This window comes from Thunnus maccoyii, chromosome 2 (assembly GCF_910596095.1).
Source record: "Thunnus maccoyii chromosome 2, fThuMac1.1, whole genome shotgun sequence".
Taxonomy (NCBI): domain Eukaryota; kingdom Metazoa; phylum Chordata; class Actinopteri; order Scombriformes; family Scombridae; genus Thunnus; species Thunnus maccoyii.
In genome coordinates, this window is record NC_056534.1 from 37,256,444 (window position 1) to 37,271,065 (window position 14,622).

The 14,622-nt window shown below is 41.6% G+C and overlaps 1 protein-coding gene across 11 annotated transcripts in view; it reads left to right on the forward strand.

Annotated features, from left to right (window-relative positions):
* The window catches only part of nfixa (nuclear factor I/Xa), a 107,901-nt gene that overhangs the window by 18,330 nt on the left and 74,949 nt on the right, over positions 1–14,622 (forward strand). Inside the window, exon 1 of one of the 11 annotated variants that reach the window (XM_042426322.1) lies at positions 12,143–12,397. The exons of the other annotated variants lie outside the window; for them this stretch is intronic. The gene's annotated coding sequence lies outside the window, so the exon portion shown is untranslated. Of the gene's footprint in view, positions 1–12,142; positions 12,398–14,622 lie in introns of those variants that run through there. 11 annotated transcript variants of the gene reach the window in all.

Here is a 14,622-nt window from a genome sequence, read left to right on the forward strand (position 1 = left end):
TTATTTGTGCAATTTCACAGTACAACATTGCCATCTGATGACTGTTTTGCTTTGTCAAATAAGTTTGCATGCTGCAAGAAAAGAAAAAGTGAAATATTGGCCTTTTAGAATAAATGCAGACTTTACAATAACTGATGTCTGTTCTTTACTAGTGCCAGTAGCTTTACTGTATCTTTAAATGCTAGTTGATGTAAATACATTGGACCTACTGTATAGCAGCTACACCCCACTGTGCTGAATGACTACCTAAGGTCATTTATTTTTTGCCTGCGCTGTGTGTGTGTGTGTGTGTGTGTGTGTGTGTATGTATGTGTGTTAGTGTGTGTGTGTGTGTGACAGGCCAATGTAGAGCAGCCGCAGCAGTCAACATCGCCCGAGGGAGCGATAGCTGAAATATCCAACAGACCTAATAAATATATCTGATATTTGACGCAAATGCACTAACAATCCTCCAACCGCCATGCACCAACAATCTGTACTCACATTATTATCAAGTAACACACATACAAACAAAACACACACACACGCTTTTGTTCAGCCCTATTTCCTCAGTGTAACTAGTGGCCACAGAGGCCTGCAGTCCCAGCAAGGCAGCCAGTGAATCCAGTTAGTGAATCAGACTTTGTGGAACAAAGTGTGCTGCTCTCTGATCCTCTCTCTCTCTCTCTCTCTCTCTCTCTCTCTCTCTCTGTCGCTCTCTCTCCCTCTCCCTCTCCTGTTTAGAGAGCTGGCAGCTTGCCAGGGGTGGAAAAATCTATAAGCCATTGCGTAATATACCATATCTTTACCTTGGTTGAACCCTGCGCAAGATCCACAGCTGTGTGAGCACACAAACAGAGAAAAGAGTGTGTTCATGCCTGTGTGAGACAGACAGAGAGAGAGAGAGAGAGAGACAGAGAGTGGCTTCTTTGTGGCTAGTTTGCAGTGTGTGCCCTCATATAAACAGTATCACACCACTTTGATCAAATGCTGCTGACAAAATATTTTTCTAAGTAGACTTGAGCGTAGCGTTCTGATCATTTTCTGGATTGTCATGCCAAGAGGAAAGTAAGCTGAGCACCCATAAAATGTATCTGTTTTAGAGGCGGGTGATGTTAAAAATGGAAATCAAATTAACTTCATGTTTTGCTTTAGTGACATGTAAACTCCATGGTAACGCCACTGTACTTCCAAAGCCAGTGGCACAAGTAATATTCACTACTGGAGTTACTTGTTCTCCGTGCATATCTTAAGAGTGGAAATGAATGTACAAAGCCGTAGGCTCAGCAGCTACCAGGCCTTTAAAGTTGCGCTAGCTTGAGACGTCGGCGCGCCTCTACTTATTCATAGTTTCATGAGTTTCGGTTTTGTTGTTTTGATGTGTTTGGTGTGTGTTTGTGCAAGCGAAGGCCTCTCTCGCAGCGTCCATCTGCACCTGAAGCGTCTCCGGGAGCCGGGAGTGTTTGAACTCCTGAGGGAGGGAGTGTAATGTTTTTATTGGACGTCTTTATGGTAGGTCTTAGTAACTGACTTTTGAACTGCTCTGTCGAGAGTGTTTTGATACTGTAAATTCATGGGTGTCATCTCTGTAGTTGCTCTTATCTCACACACGCACACACACACACTGGCTGGCATACACATCTGTTGAGACGCACTTTGTCTCACACATGTCATGAAAAAAAGGTAGATAAAGACAATAATAAGCTGCTGACAAAGTGTGGATCCCCGTTATGTGATAATTAAAATGAGAAGAAATGCCAAACATTGTCTAATCAGTTTTCATCTTCACTAATATGATCCACTCAGCCAGTGATATTGGCCGTCCGAATATCACATGCTTGGACTGATTCGTTTTTGATGGTGGTGATTATTATTAAATGGTCTGTAATGACTACTGATAATCCCCACATGCAGCCGAGCACCATGGATTCGCTGGGAGGCGGTTGTTTGTTAATGCCCCACTGAAACCTAAAACACATGCAGATGTGTGTGGGACAGAAACCACAAACTGAATTGAGATCCCTGCCATTGTTTTAGTGCATGCTCATGCTTAATTTTTACCGGCTTGCTTATGGAAATTTTTCAACAAACATGCAACTTTTTCAGCGTGGAGCTCCCATATTAAACTCATTTAGCTTCCTCCCCTTCAGCTACACAGTGTAAAGGGTCAAACTGTGTTAGTGCGGTGATGGCGGTTTGGCCATAGGGGGGGGGTGTGTGTGTGGGGGGGGGGGGGGGGGCAGCTGTATGAGGGAGGTAGCTTCAGTAGACAAGGCTGGGTGAGAGAGGGATACAGCATCATTTTTCACCTCATGCATTGCATATGTATTTTGTGTGTGTTTTCATTCGGTGTCTGTGCGTATACTGTGTGGACGTGTGTGAGGCTGACTGCTGATATGTTTGTGTTTATTGACTCAAAGAGACGGGCCGTGGCTGCGTACACAGCGGTGTACGGGTGGCAGGGGTCCAGGCTTGGGGGAAACGTGTGTGTTTAAAGTACACACAGGCCTAATTATGCTGATTTAAGCATTCTTGCGGTCCTCCCTCTGGCTTGTGGTGAGTTAACTGGCACAGGGGGCATCCAGCAGAGAGAGAGAGAGTAAAAGAGAGAGAGAGAGAGAGAGGGTAAAGATAAAGATGGTGAAGATAGAGACAGAAAGAGAAGGTTCAATAAAGAGATTGATGAAAAGAAAGAAAGACAGGGAGAAAGAGAAATATTGGTAGTGGACTGCAACACAGTGAAAGATGTTGTCCCAGACACTGGTGAAACAGGAAAAACATACACTGCCGTCAAACTTCCCGGCAGGTTTTTTCCCTCCTTACTTTGGGGTTAAGAGCGCACCCGCTCTTCGTATTTATTTTTATATTCAGATGTTATGGATTGCTCCGGGAAAAGGCTGTCCCTTTTCCCAGCAAGAGGAATTAATACTGTTTGAATGTTCCCTCTGGAGTCTAAAAGGAGGAATTTTAGAGTTTGGGAGGTTTACAAGCGAAAACCTGACCACTGCTAAATAAACAAACTAGGGATGATTAAAAACTGACCCTTGTTTGTTGACTCTGCGTTCTGGCCTGTGTGTGTGTGTGTGCACCTGTCTCCTGTCTCTTTATGTGTATGTATGGACCATGTGGTTTAACAGCATATGTACAGTATGCACAGGAAGAACCCACATCAAAGGGCAAATTAATTCAATTACAGGGGCAGAAATACATTTGAGTCTAATAAAGGTGAATGCAACTTAGCAATATGTACCAGCAGACATCTGACAGGTCTGCATATTTATGCACATGCATGTATTCTTCAGTGTGTTTCTTATGAGTTTTTGCTTGCTTGTTACAGACAGAAAATAGAAAATTAAGCAACTTTTCTTTTGGCAACGTGTGTGTATCAAACACCACAGCGCTGTCATTCTTTCTACATGCGTATGTCAAGGGATTACTGCACCTCTGCATTATGAATCTGTCTCTATCAAAACATAACATAAGCAGAGTACGTAAGAGTACATAAAAGGCTTGTGCAGGTTCCCTCTGCGACAGAGCAGAGATTGATGACGTTAGTTAGTGTGTATTCAAGCCGCCTTTCACGCAGGTGATAAAATCCTGCTGGAGAGACAGGCAGGGCTGCTCAGTGTCTCTGGGTTCATTCCCTCTGCTGTATGAGATGGGATCAACCAACACCAAAGCTCACATGTGCTCTCATCTGAAAATATGCTCTCACTTTCCTTACACTCTATTCCTATCTTCTTCTCTGAAACTCCCCTCTTCCTTTTGCTCTTCATATGCGTTTCCTTATCTGTGTCTGCCTTTCTCTATCTCACTCTCTCCCCATCCTTCAGCTCCCCCCACTCTCTCTGTCTCATTATGTCTTTTACTTCAACCGTCTCTCCACCTCATTTTTTCCAGCCCCCTCCGCTACTCCTCTCTTTCGTTCCCTCAGGAAGAGCCTCAGTCTTATCTGGGATATGTTGGATTTGGTGAGCTTAAAAGCCACTTTACTTACTCCCTGCCTGCCTCTCCTGAGAACAGCGCAAGCAATCTAAAACAGTTTCACCATTCACCAGGCTTTGTCCGTTGGAATGTTACTCATCAGGCAACTTTTTCCCTCCTATCGCCTCTTAATGCTAATCCTTTACCTGACTTACTCTCCATCTTCTTGACTCCCCCCCCCCCCCCCCCCCCCCCCCCCCCCCCCCCCCCCCTCCTCCTTTTCCTCCTCCCCTTTCTCTCTCTGTTTCTTCTCTCTTCCTCCACTGACTAAAATGCTTGATATACACATATTGGGTTTCTTTGGTGATGTGAAGGAATGCTAATGTATCATAACCATATTACTAGTATTAGTACTTAGAGGAGGCAAATGGTGCCAAGTGCTATCTGGAGAATCAAATCTCTGACAGCTTTGTCTCTGCTTCAGATTGAAAAACGGTGTTCCCATTTTGATTTTCCTCTCTGGAAATACATAAAGCTGAAAGCCCCTCAAAATGTTGCTGAAACAATGGCGTTGTTGTATTCAATAATGCAATTTCTCCAGGAATTGGAAAGCTAGCCTAAATAAAGATGAGGCCAAATCCTATTTTGCATCAGATTTTTTTTTTTTTTGACAGCCTAAGAGCTTGAATATTGCCCACATTTCCCCGTACGTAGTCCCTCAAAACAGAATCCAGAGCACACTGTGCTGTTTCCATTGTGCATGTAGATGAATGTTTGAATATTTTGCATATAGCAGTGTTACAATTCGGTTGTCACAGTTTAAAGTGAAATAAAGATTTAAAAAATGAGCATTCAAATACTGTCCTGCAATTCACAGGACAACAACACATTTATTCAAATGCATGAAGAGTGTAACCAAATGATAAGTGCAAATCCAGAAGCGATCCTAACAGGATATGATCAGACCCGGGGCAGGCCCTTTCTGGCGTGTGGCAGGCAAACTGGAGTGAGGGATTTGCTCGTTTTATTATTAGGGCCTGTGTGTGTGTTGTTGATGGAGCAGCTCCATCCATGTTGACTCACAGAGAGACAGCGGTGATGGCTACACTGAGCAGGGGTGTCAGGCTTGGCTGATGACTCCAACTCCCTAAACAGCACCGCAAAGGCAAACCCCTTCTATGAGTTTGTGTGTGTGTGAGGATCTGTGCATGTGCAGGCCATACTGAGTTTGCATGTGTGTCTACACTGTGTGTGTGTGTGTGTGTGTGTGTGTGTGTTTCAGTCCTGACATCCAAGAAGCCTCAGCAGCATCTGACGTGGCAGCTCTTGCTGCTTTCAGTCCAGCTCTCTCCTTCTGGCTCACTTTTCTGTGATACTATCTTTTCATACAATCACATTTATAAATGGAGACTGACTGGTATTTCATACCGGACCAGTTTTGCTGAGAGTTGATAAACACTCTACTTACTATTCGCTGCAAAATAACACAGAACGAGTAGAATATTTATTACATAAGGGAATGTTTTTCCTGTTCTTTTTAACTATACAACAGGAAAGCTAAGCAGGAGTAAAGGAGAGAAAATAAAAAAAATCTGGCATGATTCAATCTGAGGTCAGCAAGGGCACATTTGGCTACACGTGTACAATATTTCACTTACATGCTGTTCCAGCTCTCACCACAATTGTGAGGCAATTTTTAGGTAACTAAGGGACAGTAAAAAGTATACTAGATGCAATTAAGCAATTGTCACTCATTACCATATAGCCTAAAAACATACGCTGTTCTTTTGTTTTAATTATGCTGCACTCAAGAAATTGGAAGGCAGATAAATGCTTTTCACAGACACATTTTCACATTTTATGATAATGCAAAAATTAATTTTTTTGGTATAAATGCAACACAAACCTAATTTGAAGAATGGATCATGATACAGCACATTCTTTTTGTTCCCTCCTCTTTTTCCCCTCTTGTTTGTGAGGTGCCGTTTTATCGAGGTGGGTTTCCTCCATTTTATGTCCCCTCTAAGGACGTGTACTTATGGCTGTCTGCCTGTGGTACTGTGGTGCTCCTGAGGTCTGAGCGAGGTGGTAGTTTAGGCTAGGGAAGCCAACGAGCGTGGTCACAGAAGAGATAACTGCACACACACTCTCCCAGAGGCGCCCGTCTGCATCGTGTGTCTGTCTGCCGTCCCCCCCCCCCCCCTTTTTGCTTTGTTGCCGGATTCATCTCTTAAAAAAGGAAAGCGCTGGTTTGAGAGAATGAAAGTTTCAAAATGATTTAGCTATTGTGTGTGCGCACGTGTCTCTGTGTGTGCGTGTGGTTGTGAAGGGTCTTTGTTTCTCGCCTTGCATGTGTTTGTCTGTGTCCTCTGTGTTTCTTCCGGCCTGGCGTGGTGCTTGCCCTACAGGGAATGCCACTCAAAATGGGCAGAGCGACCTTTAACCCTCACACTGCCAGCTCAGAGTCATGCATAACTTGCTGCCATATCAAGAGCTCGTCTCCCTTTAACCCAAACTCTGTCAAGCATAGCAGAGATTAAGACCCCGGCTCTCAGGAAGCCATTTGGAACAGACACCTTTTAACCCTAATGAGATCAAAGTCGGATAGGAGGCCACTTGGAGCAGCCACCCACTCTTAACCCCTAACACTACCAACTCAGCACAGACAAGGCAGAGTGCACAGGCAAAAGGCCCAGCTCATATCATGCCACAGGGAGCGGGCACCGTTTAACCCTCGCAGCGCCAATCCCGCACAGGCAAAACTCCAGCTCACATGATAAGCAGAATTAAATCTGCAAGCTTCAGTGTTCCTGATAGGAAGCTCACTGAAGCTGAATTGAGATGCTAATATAACAGGGTTGTTTTCCCATCTCCAAAGTAGCATGCCACAGACATTTTCAGCGTTCTAGTTGTAAATTATATATTGTGGTCGCCAGGCTAAGAAGTTTGGCTCTTTTTTTATTTCGAGAACTCACTTTTGTTAGTTTGTTTGTTTCCTGTGTAGATTGAATGACTTCTGCAGAGATTTCCCATGATTCAAAATTACACCATATAAAAACAAAACAAAAAGAGTAATTTGCTAAATTAAAACTCTATCAATATTTCTGTTGTGTTCCCACAAATGTCACCTTTTCAGAAACGAAGAAAAAAAAAACGCTGTTTCCAGCTTAACAACCACAGAGTTATGAGTTGTAATAATGGCTTTTAAAAGGGTTTTATAAAGCCAAGTGTTGCAGAATCTCTTCTCATGGTTAATAACTCTTAATAGTCAGGATAGGAATTAGTTACACCCATCGTTTATGAATATGCCGTGTGCCGTGTTAATTTGGGACGATATGCATTAAACCATATTTTTCAAGATATGAAAAAAATGGATGCCTTTAAGGCATGTAAACATGACCCAACACATGTTTAAACATTTGCACCCTGTATCTTTTCTCGTGTGAATGGAGAGCGGACTCCACAAATACCTTGCTAAACAATCAAGGAAGCAATCAATCAGACAAAAATAGGGAATAAATTCACATTGAAGGTATGGAGTAATACGCCAGCTGGCTTCTTGCAAATTATACATTTAATACTAAATACTGACAGATATAATAATGGTTATACAAACTGCAGCAGATGAAGACAAAGTATAATTTATTGGAGAGATTCTTTCCCTTTAAGGGAAGTACCAGGGCATGGGTTGCGGCATGAGTGGCTGTGTGTGTGTGTGCAAGAGAGAGAGAGAGAGAGAGTGAAAGAGATAGAAGAAAAATAGAGAGAGAGAGAGAGAGAGAGAGAGAGAGAGAGAGAGAGAGAGAGAGAGAGAGAGAGAGAGAGAGGGCAAAGGGAGTTTCTGCACTTGCCTGTCTGGCACTGGCTGAGGAATGAGTGTACAAGTTTGAGTCTGGGTGAGTCAAGCTGTGTGAGAGCGAGGCAGCGAGAAAAAAGAGGGGAGAGGGAGTTCCACAGTGAAAGGCGTGTGGGGGAGTGAGAGATGCTAGAAGATGGATAGCAATCGAGATAGAGAGAGCACCGGCAATTACGAGAAGTGAGAGGGTGAAGCAGCAAAAAAAAACAAAAAAAAAAAACAGAGGGAGGCACGGTAGAAGTGGAGCAACAATATGGAGTACCGGAAAGGGAAAAAGAGAGAGAGAGAGAGAGAGAGAAAGAGAGATTGCAGAGTAAGAGGTGAAAGAAATAAATGAAGGAGTGGAGGGGAAGGTGACGGTGGGGCGCACAAAATGAATGTGTGAGTCGAGCTAGTGGTGAAGCATTTGAATAAAGGGTAAGGGCACTCTGCCCGGCTTTGGGGAGAGGTTGGCATCTCGCCTTGCCGACTGGCAGAATGAGGACCAGGGAGAAATAAAAGAATGAGGGGGAGCGAAAGAGTGAGAGAGAAAGTCTCTCAATAGTGCATCTCTTGTGTGAGGAGAAGCAGGCCTTGGCTGCTGTTGGTGCAGGGCATGGAGGGCAGGGGATATCGGGTTTCATTATCTGCTTGATTCCTGCTGTATTTGCTAACCATGAGGTTCAAAGCCCTCGCTGCAGCTGTAGGCAGGGCATGGTAGCCAGTGTGCGGCGCTGGCATGTGCCGACTGGAACACTGTAGGTGTGTGCAGCATGCGCTTAGGCTGGGAGTGAGACAGAAAGTGTGAGACGCTCGCCTTCCCTGTATAGTTGAAGCAGGAAAGCTGCCACACTTTGCCACCCTGCGCAAAGACACACACGCCTCCAGCACACACACACACACACACACACACACACACACACACACACACACACACACACAAGTATCACACCGGCTACTTGACCTCATCAGGAACGGTCGCCCTTTTTGAGGGGAAACGCTGCACTCTCAGTTTTACTGCAACGTCCTGTTGGAAAATGCCACACCAACAGTATGTGAGTCTGTGTGTGAGTCAGTTCATGTGTGTGTATTCGCCATGGTGACGCTACAGAAACCTTTGTAATGTAAACACACATACGCGGTAGTTTATATGTATTTACTTATACTGTATGCCTGCATGTAACCTTATACCGCCCCATCTAGCTGCAGTCACATGTTGAAATGCTTTTATTAAATCATTGTTTGTAAAATGCAGCGCCAGAATCTCCTAATTTAGTTTGAAATCTATAATTTTGCCCAGTTTTATTTATACCATGATAACATCATCCCTAAAAGAAACATTCCTTCTAATTGACGGTACTGATATCAAGATTAACAGACCATTTTGCATTATGAGGGGCAAATGTATAATATTTCACACAGCTGTCTTTTTCAGTTCCCACAATACATTTTGGTGTATGCAGTGTATAAGTTTTGAATTCTTTCCACCTAATCTAAGCCAAAAAAAATCCATCATATATTTAACAAATGATGAGTACAAAATGTATTTTCGGTCGTCCAAATTCAATTCAGCTATCTAAATATTTTCAGAATATAAATTGGTAATATAACTTACTTGTGGGGTTACAGTTATGTTTATAATTAACTGTATGTGGTAAAATTTATGCAGATGGGTCAGAGTCACAGAAAAACCACACAAACCTCAAGAAAACCCTAGCTGAATAAATTTTGGATACATAAAAAAATCATGAAGAGCCCTTGATCTTATCTTTGATGTGCTTACATTTGAGGCTGAAACCGTCTGCCCAGACAAATCCATCGCACAAATGGGAAAGCATATTTGAGTATAAAATTACTCAGGTCTGCAGTCATGTCAGAAGCCCCGGCTTGCTATCAGTCCTTGTGTCTCTGGAGCTGTTTAAAGCTTGCTCGCGCTGTCTTTCCTTCTCAGCCTCATGCCACAAATGGCTTCCAGACTTTCACACATAGTAATGCTTCAGTGTGTAAACAGGCGTAATTACAAACGATGCGCAGACACACTTTTAACATCAATCTGTGCCGATGGGAGGAAGAGAGCAGACAGAGGGAAAGTTTTTTCCTCTTCCAGGCAGTAGAATGGATGAATAGGTTGGAGCTGGATGGAAATGTGAAGGACTGGCAGTGATGAGAACTTAAGGAGGAAATTTTTTAAGAGGAATAATGTGGCTCTCTGTGTGAATGCATGTGTGTGGGCTTCAATAAGTGAATAAGTGAATGAAAGAGGAAGAAAAATGAACTCTTATTTTTTTTCTATTTCATGATAGTTTCCAAGGAAATAGCGGTTTATGTCAACATGTCCGTAATTATTTCATATCCCTGAGGCTTGTGAGGTTACTTACCCATCACCTCTTAATGGGAGGGTGTTACTCTGCAGACTGGCCTGCTCTGCGTGTACCTTACTTTTCCTGCACTCCTCATGGGAAGAAAACATGGAAACTTCGCTCAACCCTCTACTACTTCCTTTTTCTTTTTGAACAGAGAGGGCTGGAATGGCACAAAGCCTGTGTTGCATTCGAATGGTCTGAGGTCCCTGTTTTATGTAAAATTTAGAACAGTGAGGCAATCGTTCATTTTTTTTTATTATATTTATATGCAAAGCACAGACAGCTCACGATACTTAATCTAAATTATTGCAGGCCATCAAGAGTAGCCTGAGCACACACACACACACACACACACACACACCACACACACATATACACAAAGGGAAAATAGTTCAGATCTCTCACAGTCTTTCCCTTACATCACCACGGTACTTGTCAATATGTGATTTTACACAGCAGATGTCAGAGTTGAATTCCAGATATGTCCTGACACGCTGTAACCTTCATCAGCTTTATGTGTGTGTGTGTGTGTGTGTGTGTGTGTGTGTGTGTGTGTGTGTGTGTGTGTTTGTTTCCTCCTCAGATCTTGATTAGACCTTAACAAAAAAGCTTGTGTGTGAGACAAATACAATTTTCTCTGACAAATATGGCCTTCAGTAACATGCTTGTAGCATTTCTATAAACTTTAAATTAAGTTTAGCTCATGTCTTTGTAATTAGATTTTAAGACTAAATGTTGCTAAAATAAAATGTTGAAGGAGTAAAAGGTTAACATGTCTGTGGCTTTCCTATTCTTCCAGCAAATATAAGGAAAAATAAAATCATTATTCTTATTGTTATTTTCACCAAAATAATTATTATTATTACAGAAGATTTTATATATATTTATATATTTATATATATATTCAGTTCAGCGTATGACAATTTATTTACAAAGCAATTTGAGATTATTACTAAAATGTTGAATTTTTAAAAGAAACTGCAAAAAGATTATAATTAAATGTTATGATTAAAATTATGTTTGAGTAAGAATCTTAATTAAAAATGGTCCCTTTGTTTAAAAAAAGCATTTCAAATTACATTTGCATGATTTCACTGTTGATTATTTAATAGTACTATTTATTTATGGGCTTTAAAATGGATTCAAAAAATTTTTTTTTATCAAATACTCACATTTTTTTTTAACTAATTTAGATAATTTAGGTCATGTTGGTGGTAATAATACAATGACGTATTATATTGTCATATCAATGAGAAATATGAAAGAGGTGAGTTTATTAATATAATTTAAATAAGACCTGTTGTAAAGCTCTTTAAACTGGTTTGATGCAGTTGGACTTTTTTTATTTTATGTTATTTATTCTTTCTTCTACTCTGTTCCTTTTTTAATTCGATTTTGTTTGCTGGAATCAAAAGTTTAAGAATATGACAAAAATAAAATAAAAGAAGTGACCTTTGTGTTTTTAACATAATAGCTAACGTCCTCGTGTCTGCAGCTCTGCACACATCAGTGAGGACAAATTTAATATTTCTTGACTCACAACCAACGAGTCTTCACCATGCGTGATCTTTCTCCCCACATGTTTGATACAGATGTCAGCCCCTTTGCCATTTATTTGCATACTTAAGATTAATACTACAAATGCAATTCAGGTAAATTGCTCATTAGATCTATTGACACAGTGTGAGAGAAACAGGCCCAAGTTACGGCTATTAAAATAAAATGTATGCAAATATAGCCCACAGACAGGAAGGTGGATATGAAATGTAGCTACACACAGGTGTGAACAGTTTATGTAAAAATGTTCATTCGTTAGGCAACATTAATAGTGTGCAATAACTTAAAGAGGAGAGCTGCATAAACGCTTTTGTGTAAATGTGTAAATTTATATGAATGCTTGCTTTCACTGACGTCATACCTTACGCTGCTTTTATGTATTAGCTCTACTACAAGTCCACCTCCTTTTAATTACATTTCGACTTTTACAATTCGACCGGTGGGATTAATTTTGACCCTTTTTCCTCAACGTAGGCCGCTCGAGACAAACAGGCGGAGAGGAGCGCGTTCCTCCGCGTGAGACGAAGAGGCGCTTTACAGTCAAACATACCTGATATTTAGACACGTTTTACTCTCATGAACAAGACATTTAGTTTGTTTAACAAATAAAAATAGTTAGTAACTTACAAACAGGCCGTTATGATTCAGACAGACAGAGACAGCCAACGGTTGGTCGCCAAAACTAACGTTACACCGGTGGTGCGCAGCTTAGAATTTGCCGGTGAACACAGTGACGGAGGTATGTTTCTTATATTTTACATGAAGAGTTTCATTTTTATGTCGTTTTATAAATTGAGGGTATATATATTTTATACTGCAGGACAAACCACACAGAGGTTTTCTTTTTTTTTTTTTTTTTTTTGTTGCTATGTGTCCCTTTTTTGTTAGAAATAGAAAGACAACTTGTAACGTCTCAGCTAACCCTCTCAGCCTTTATTCCGTTGGTTGTTTAGAAGGTAAATAATCAGAATAAGTCGACAACAGGACCTGGCCTGTGTTTAAAACCTGAATTTGGTGCCCTTATGCATTTTTTAGGCCCCATTTTACAGCACTCTAGCAACTTCCATGCCTTTTTAACAGTGAGGCATTTAGGATATTTAACGTTAAGTTGCTCAAATTAGCCTCTAACCTCTATATTCAGTCTACATGACAAATTGGTGTAATTGGAGAATTTGCCTAAACACTGTTTTTTAATCTTTGTTTGATTGTATAATACCACCAAAATCTTGAATACAACAATTTCAGGGTTTTTTGTTTTTTTTTTAAATAGGTTTCCTTTGTCTGTGTTTTTGGCAGTTGCTGCTGCTTCAGGCTTGGCCTTGTTAATAAAACCTGTGGTGGTTTTCATTTCTGTCCTGCTCCTTTTTAGTTGTAGCTCTCAGGGCATGAGGGGAGATTGTCTTGCCCAGCCTGGCGAACAAAGGTCGTCATTTTCTGAAAGACAGAGCATGGCATGCAGAGATAAGATGAGCTCTCACTCAAATTATTGCAGAGCAGATATGTAGAGACTCCAGAGGCCGAGGCCTGAAAAACTGCCACCTCCCGTTCTGCCCCGAAGAACTCTGGGCAAACAGGAGAAACCTTCTTTAATGAGCTGCAAGAAATGTGGGTTTTAAAATGTCAAAAAATGACACATTAAATAGTAGGGTGCCACACAGACTCATTTCTTGGCCAAAATCATAAAAAGATCTTGCCTTAGCTGCAAATTGTGCACAGACCTCAAAGCCAATGTTATGCTGTTGTGTATAATTTTGCATTTGGTCCAGTTTACGATCATAATAGGCTTGAAAATGGATTTAAATGAGTGATTTTAAAAATGGGGATTTTTTTTTTGGAAGGATTACATGTTTCATACAAATAGTATTTGCTTAATAATACAGATTAATTTGTCGTATCATAATAAGGCTCTGTCACTTTTTCATCCTCTTTTGTTCTATAAAGAGTTAAAAAGAGTTATGTTGCGGAAAAAATGTTGCAGGGCTGGAGCTACAAAAGCAAATGTGTTGCGAGTTTGAATGGACAAAGGGGAGGTTTGGATTTCCCTGATAGTAATCTTGGTTATTATCATTTTGCCTGTCAGTAATGGCATGATGATATTACAGGAAGTGACAGCAATACTTGGCACATATCACTGGTTTTCTTTGTCTGCTCCCCATTCATCAAAAAGTCTAGATCCCCTCGGTCTTTTCAAATAAGTGACAAGCACACCTCAGTCATTATTCCTCAAAAACAAACACAAACACACATATCCTCTTTATTTCCATCTCCTCATCTTCCTGTTGCCCATATTTTTTTTTTTCTTGCTTCTGTCATCTCCTCTCATTCCTACATTTTTCTCGTGTTCAGTGTGGCTGTGTGAGGCAGGCGTATGTTAGCATGAACAATCGGCACCCGGCCCGGCTCGGCCTGGTCCAGATGGGGTCTGCACCCCCCCCCCCCACCCCCCTGCAGTAGCAGTGACGAGCCAGTCAGTCAGGCCGGGCTAGCCAGCTAGCTACCCACCCTGGTAGCCAAACAGTCATTCACCCAGCCAGCCTAACAGCCAGCTTGCCAGCCAGTCAGTGGACCAGCTAGTCATCCAGGCTGCGGCTTTTCTGTCAGACACTGACAGAGGGAGCAGGCCAGGCTAAATCTGATGGTCCTGGGAGCCAACCAGAGGACTCTGGCCTTTGTAGAGTGTTCACACAGACAGCCTGTCCCATTGCACAGCAGGGGGCTTCAACCCACAATCAAATGGCCGGGCCCTCAACTTTGCCACATGACAAGTTAGCTTTTTGTGGCTGCCCGATGCCGAGATTCCAGTTTTGACAATGTCTCTATAATTCCTGTGAGCCTCATGAACTAAATCATGTAATTTGGACGACATAAATGTGTTCATTTTTTGTCATTTGGAAGAATGACATTTAAAAGCACTGGCCATGCGTATTTCATCAAGCCATCACACAGATATTATTTTTCAGATTA